Source organism: Lates calcarifer, unplaced genomic scaffold, assembly GCF_001640805.2.
Source record: "Lates calcarifer isolate ASB-BC8 unplaced genomic scaffold, TLL_Latcal_v3 _unitig_5963_quiver_3090, whole genome shotgun sequence".
NCBI lineage: Eukaryota > Metazoa > Chordata > Actinopteri > Centropomidae > Lates > Lates calcarifer.
The window spans coordinates 1-7,713 of NW_026117812.1; the positions used below are offsets into that span (position 1 = coordinate 1).

General features: G+C 40.2%; 1 pseudogene; it reads right to left on the reverse strand.

Annotated features, from left to right (window-relative positions):
- Positions 1-3,088: 3,088 nt before the first annotated feature.
- LOC108879169 (ovarian cancer G-protein coupled receptor 1-like) lies at positions 3,089-6,460 on the reverse strand (annotated as a pseudogene).
- Between the last annotated feature and the right edge of the window lie 1,253 nt (positions 6,461-7,713).

The window sequence follows — 7,713 nt, forward strand, 5'->3', positions numbered from 1 at the left end:
CTGCCAGCGTCAGAGAGAGAGAGGGCTGACGTCACACTGTGAAACCACAAAGAGTCATGTAAACACACACAATGTTCTGTGTCTTGTGTTTTATGTTCGTGTTTTAAATTCATCATTTGAGGGTCACAACTAGTTTCATTGTATTCCCGTGCAATGACAAGAAAGGCTCTCTGATTCTGATTTCTCTCTCTCTCTCTCTCTCTCTCTCTCACACACACACACCACACACACACAGAGAGATACTTTAATGCTGCTGCATGGCTGTAGATAGCAAACACACGTAATTAAAAACATGAGCATTTCAGCATTAGCATTTCAAACTTTTATAAAAATACTCTGTCACATTCATCACTGTGAAGATATATCATTTGAACATTTATCATCATGACACAATGCTCTGACCAAAATGTTAACAGTTCCATAACAACTGAAGTTTCAACAATAATATTATCTATGTAGCAGTTTCAATTTAATATGTTGGAAATTATGTCCATAACAATATAGTGCCATTCTTATGCATGCATATAGCAACATGTAAACACTGGAGGTTGTTTTCCTGATATTAATCCTTTTATAGTACAGAAGCAGGTCTGGACAGAGGAAGGAAAGCAGATGCATGCCAACGTTAAAAACCACAGACTGTCCTTTTCAAAGCCCATCACATACTGCGCACCATTTGCATTCAGTGTCACCATCATGGAAATTTATCCAAAACAGTAACACAAATTTAAGGTATTGTTTTCTAGTTAGGATTCAGACTCTTTTAACAAAACAACAATCTTCCTCTTAGAAAAGTTCATTAGCAATGAAATACACCCTTAACATCTCTGTGTAACAGACATAACTGAGAATTAAATTTACTTGTCAGTAACTGTACAGGTGCATCAAAAGTATTTGACCTTCTAACTGAGCACAATGTGTTCGTGATAATGCAGCTGCAATTGTCCACTTCAAATAAAGCTTTTATTAGATTTTTTCTGAGCTGTTACTTTATTTCATAGGGCAAAAAAATACTGTAAAAGTCTTGCAGTCTTTTTTCAGGGTCAGAAAGAATTGTGTATAGATTAAGCCAGAAAATAAACTCATTTGTTACTCTCACTATTAAAGAGTTTCTGTCTATAGATACATCATTATAAATACAAGCTAAATAGCATCTTTAAAAGATGACTGTTTCCCAGCAATATAAGCATAAAAGTATATATTGGCATCAGAAAGTATTCAAACCCCTTCTCTTTTTGCACATTATATTGTGCTGTAGATCAACCAATATACACTTAATAAGCCAAAATGAGAAAGTGAAAACAAGTTGTGCCAATTTAATTTTAAATTAATTAAATGTAATTCTTAATCTAATTCTCACTTATAAAAGTATCCAGATCCTTAATTCAGTGCTTTGTAGTTTTTCCTTAGCTATATGCTTCAGGTCATTGTTATGGTGAAGGCCCATGGCCCCTGTCTTAGGTCTTGCATGCTGGTTGCAGGTTTTCTTCAAGGACTTCTCTGTGTTTGGCTGCATTCATCCTTCCTTCAATTCTGACCAGTCCCCTCCTGCCACTGAGCAGCACCGCTGCAACATGATGCTGCCACCATCATGCTTCACCATATAGGTATGGTATTAGCCAGGTGCCTGCTGTTCTCCACACATAGTACTTGGAGTTCTGCCCAGACAGTTCAATTTATGTCTCATCAGACCAGAAAATGTTTTCCTTGTGATTTCAGATTCTTTAAATTTAAATTTATATAATATGATTTATTTAAATTTGGCAAACTTCATGCAGGCTGTCTTTTACTCAAAGAGAAATGGAAATGGTGTCCTTCCAGCAGGTTCTGCCATCTCTGCAGAGGACTTTTGAAACTCTGTTAGAGTAACTGTTTGTTAGTAACTTTGTCACCTTTCTGGCCCTCCGGTTCTAAACTTCTTCAGTTTCACAATTATTGTAGGCCGCAGTGCCTCTGGGAACGCTCAGCTTTAGAAATAGTTTGATACTGTCTAAAACCACAATTTATTGCAGACTTCATGACTTGGTTGTGTCCTGACATGCAGGGTTAACTGTAGGACCTTATACACACAGTTGCGTGTGTAAACTATCCAAACTGTTCATGACCACTATTTTGAGTGCTAAAGAAAAAGGATCTGAACATTATACTATAAATGGAGGATTCCAGTTTTCAGATTTCTGTCTGATTTTGTCATTATGGGTTATTGGGTATAGATTGATGGCAAAATGATATTTTATCCATTCAACATTAAATCTACAACACAATACTTGCAGAAAGTGAAGTGGTCTGAATGCTTTTTGAAGCCATGCACTGTACATATTCCAAAATTTCTACTTAGATAGAGTTCACTGACATCAGGAACACTGGGTCAACCTTTATTTTAGAAAAGTTGTAACTGATAATAACTAATAAACGTTAAATAATTTATTAACCATTAATAAGCCATTGCCTTATTATAAAGTGTTACCATAACACTGTTAAATACTGGCAAATTCCCCTCCAAGGCTTCAGGATCCAAATGCAGGTTTTTCTGGCAGTGTTCATCACAGGTGAATAATTATACCCAACCTCCAGTTTGCTCCCATGTCTACACCGAAATGTAAACCAGACATTGACAGTGACAAAACAGAAGCCAGATTGATGCTGAACTCTGACACAGTGGCAGCTGCTGTATCCAGAGCTCACAGATATCACTTGAGAGAGAGAAAAGAAAATGTTTTCACTCCCAGTTCCAGTGGATAATAATCATGTGCACACAGCTGGGTGGGGAGCAGGCTCTCATTAGGCCACTGCCAGATGAGCCTTAAAGGCAGGTTAGTTGTGGGTTGATTGTGCGTTCTCCGCTCACTCTTATCTTCTGAATCTGATTCTCAAATGGTCTGATTGTCAGACTAAGCTGAAGTAAGGATGTGCTGCCTGAGGCCTCTGATAGCATGGTTTCTGATTGGTTCCGGATTATTTTAGTTGTCAGTCTCTGTCCTTTGGCTCTGCTCCTCCACGCTCATCACACAGCTGGATTTCCCATCACTGTCCACACATTTGTCAGTGTTTGTTATTTTGTACGATTAAGGGTATGATGGTTTTTCATTCAGTCCTGTGTGATTAAAATTGTGCTTTTACTGGCCGGGTCTGTTTTTACATTGTTGAGCATGCTGGTGTGCGTGAGCAGCGTCACAGTCGGGTGGCCATTGTTCTCATCGGGCGACCTCATGGGAATCTGTGCTGGGTTGGCGGGGCTTGAGTTGCCACGGCGACAGCAGCAACAGAGTACTCTGGCGAAGGGTCGGATTATGGCTCTGTACAGGCCGCGGCGGGCGCTTTCGCTGACAAAGCAGTAGAGAGCAGGGTCGGCCACGCAGTTCAGGGTAGTCAGCAGCAACGACAGGTGGTAGTAGTTAAATATTCCTGGGAAATAAGAACAACAGGCCGTGTGGTTAAGATATGTTTTCAGTCATTCTCGCTGCAAACTTCACAGAGATCTATCAGTACCTGCAATAAAGCTGCAGTCCCGCTCCAGCAAGGTGCGCACTAACAAGAAGACATGGTATGGGGAGAAACAGACAAGGAAGATGAGAATGGTGCTGCTGACTAACTGTCTGATCCTTATCTTCTGAACCGGCTGAGTCCCTGCACTCCGACCCACAGCACGAAGAACACACAGGTAGCTGATCTGGACAGGAAAAAAAAAGTTATCAGATCCATCAGGATCTTCAGTCAATACTAACTCCACCTCATATTTCCACTGAATCCATCTCTCTTTCCTTCCTTCTCTCTCCTTCATTAACAAAACTGAACTACAACAAGTTTACATCTCAGGAGAGTAATAGATGAAATGCTCATGGTAGTATACACAAAGCAAACATTGAAAAATGTAAAAATAAAAAAACAAAGTTGTGTTTTGCAGCTTTAGAGTTTAAATGGTCTTCTGAATATCTCTTCTCTCGCATTAGTTCTTTCACTTTTCCCATGATCACAGTGATGAGGGAGTGGGTGCAGTAAAGCAGGACTGACTTGCCAGACAGCTGATGGCCACAGCTGGCAGTTATAATGGAAGTGATCTCTGGAGAGCTTGGTGTCATCTGCTGTTGGTGTTTCTTATAAACTGAAAAGTATTAAGTCGTCTAACTAATTCTATCAAGTAACCACAGGTGGAATTCAATTTTTCATCAAAAGACATTGGAGTTGGAGTTACCTACAAGTCTAAGCAGCAGAATCCAGGGTTTTTGCCTATGCTGGGTGTATGATGGCTGAGTGAACACACTGGATGCATGTTCCATGTAACGGATTAGATGCTTTGTTTTAACATGACAAGGTAAGAAATGCTTGATCCCAAGCACTTGCAGATTTTTGATGCAGATTGTTTGGAGTCTGAAGTGCATCAGAACCAGTTAACAGGGTGTGAAGGTCCTTAAAGAAGAATAGATAATGATGAACAGATATGTAAAATATGATCTAACCCAAAATCTTTTCAGTTAAATATGATCAAAAATACATTTGTAAAAATTACCGATAGAATGGCCAGTGGGAACATGAAGCCAATGGTGAAACGTAGTTGACTGGGTACTCCCATGGCTGCATGGGGTAGTGCTCGAAGCACACTGATTGGTTCTTGCGGTCTTTGCTCAGTTCTTTGTGGCGGAAGAAAACCACACCCACTGCGATCTCCTTCAGCCAGATGATACCACTGACAAGCCACGCTGCTAGCGGAGAGAGAGTGAACCTGGAGACATGGAGTCAATCAGGTGATTAGCACCAGCTACACACACACACTCTCCACCACCATAACACTCCCACACTTTGTTTTGATTTATGTCTGTTGTACATTAAGTTTCTTCTCCATATCTATTTTTATCATGTATATTTGTTTCATCAACAAATATTAGACAAGACAAATTGCATCAGTACAGAGTAACAGTGGTGAGAAAGTTGCAGGAGTTGAGGCATAAACAACTGCTTTAATTTTACCAGTTCTGTTTCAAGATTACCTTAAGGGATGGACCACAGCCAGATAACGATCCAAACTGATACAACACAGGAAGCCAATGCTGATGTAGATGTTCTCATAGAGCAGGAAGCCACACAACTGACACAACCATTCCCTGTGACGCCAGTCATCATCCTGAAACAACAACACACACATACATTCACCAAGCACTATACTAACAATAGATTTTAGAAGATGTTCCTTTGAGATTCAGTCCATTTTTACATGCTTGCATCTTATCATTGATCTCTATGATTTCATGTACAAAATATACATACTATTTCAGTTGTATAATACAGTTTTAATAATACTGTTTTCAGTTTACCTGGAAGATGTACTGGAGCCACAGTGGTAACGATGCCAGGTATAACAGATCAGACACTGTGAGGTTCATTAAATACACTCCCAGCTCATTCTTCTGCTTCAGCTGTAGAGCAGCGTGGTACAGAGAGTACAAGTTGGAGGGAACACCAACCTAGAATCAAGATCATTGAGATTATTTTCATTTCCTGCTACAGGCAGTTCTGTTCCACACTGTAACCCTCTTCATTACACTCTTACTAAAGCACATGTTGAACACTTTGACTCCCCTCTGCTCAGAGGATAGCAACAAAGATTATGCATTTGGTTCGCTGCAGCAATTTTGATGTACTGAACATTTTTTTAACCGTCCATTGTGAGTCTGATAACGTTAAAGGAGTGAAACGTTTAATTTTTCAGGACAGAAAGTAAACTGAGATGATCAAGGTGTGACAGACAGAGTGCTGAGGTTGGCACAGGTAAAAATGAACCACATGCTGGGTCAACAGGTAAAACAACTTTTTAAAAACATTTAAACCAGAGTTCATTTTATTTTTATCGTGAGTGCCTCTGACCCCTCAGTTCATCATCATTCCTGACCTGCAGCTGATACCAGTTTGACATGTGTCACACATAAGACTGCTCATACTGCAGTTCACACAGTTCTACTTCTTCTTAAAGTGTTGATGCTGCAATGGTGTGTTTTCAAGGAGGAAGTAAGCTTTCTAGGACCTGAGACAGTTTCCTGTGTTACGCAGACCGTAATCTGTGTACCCTTTCCCTTCTCAAAGCCGCACTTTCATAAAATATTCAGATGTCTCAACAGTTCTGTTCAGTTACTCAGCATCTACACACACTTACCAATAGTACAAGAATATACACGCAGGAGAAGAGGTACTGGTGGATTTCATGGCTGATGGTGCAGTTGATCACGTCGGCCTCAGACATGGTGAACATCAGCACATCCCACTCACATCCACACTACTTCACCTTTAACATGCGCACGCTCACACTAATGTTTTCAGACATGTTCACAAATACTCAGAACTATAATGTGACAACACACACACACACACACATAACACAAATCTTCATGGTAGGTTGGAGCAGATGACCTCAGCTCGTCTCATCTGGTTGAGTGCTGGTCTTGTCTGATTGGGTAATCCAGTTTCATCCGGCCACTGTGGAACAGAGAAGAATTAATCTTAGTAGAGATTAGAAACATCTAACTGTATGTTAGATTTGTCTGTTAGATTTGTCATGTCGCCAACTGCATCTTAAAGGACCCCACTCACCCCGGACATCACCTCTCCCCCCCTGCCCTCTGGGAAGAGATTCAGGACAATCAGGACTAAAACTAACAGACTAAGAAACAGCTTCTTCCCATAGGCAGTAAAATGCACCCCCACCACCCCCACCCCAGGACTGTAGTGCAATAACACTTAAGACTGAGGTGCAATAATACCTACCCCCAGGACAATCCCCCGATTCACCCAGACACCACTTTGCAATGTTGATTCTGCACTTTACACTCTTTCATTCTATCATTTTGCACTATACCACTGTATATATCATACATATCACTCTATTTTGATTTTTATAAATTTTTATTCTTTTGACTTCTTATATTTATCTGTCATTCCAAGAGCTGCTAAATAGTGTTTCATAGTTTTTTGGAATAGTGACAATAAAGACCTATTCTATGTCACTGTGATGCTCATTGATATGATGATATGATGCAGCAGGATTCCTTTCAAAGCTTAACAAGACAGCCATGCCAGCAGCTCTGTCACACTGTATTATGAACACTCAGCATCCTGGTTCAGCCTTTAGCATGCTAACATTTGCTATATAGCACTTAACACAAAACAGAGCTGAGGCTGATGAAAACATCACTGGCCACTAGGACAAACTAAACTAAAATTTTGCACATGTGAAAGGGGTCACCAAGGCTATACCAATTTATCCTGAGGGGATCATGAATGTCTGCACTACATTTCATGGTAATCAGTACAGTAGTTAGGATAATCTGCTCAAACACATAAATGTCAGCCTCATGGTGGTGTTAGCAGAAAAGCAAGGGAGTCACCAGAGTTAGTAGGATTCATCAGCAGGGGAACAGGAATGTCAGCACAACATTTCCTGGCGATCCACTGCCTGTTTCTGTCCCACCAACAAACTGACAACGCCATCCATAAAGCCATGTCATAAGATGGCTAAAAAAAACAGAACTGTCTGAATACATTTGACAAGTCATGTTGGCGTACCACTTGGGTATGCTTCATTTAAACTGCTCTCTGTGTGGTGATTGACTGTTTCCTCTAAAGTGAAGAAATACTTCCTGTTGAAACAATCATTGTCTTCATGTTACTATAATATAATTCAACTGGTGATGGTGTCAGTAATGAAAGTCTATTATTACCTGTCAT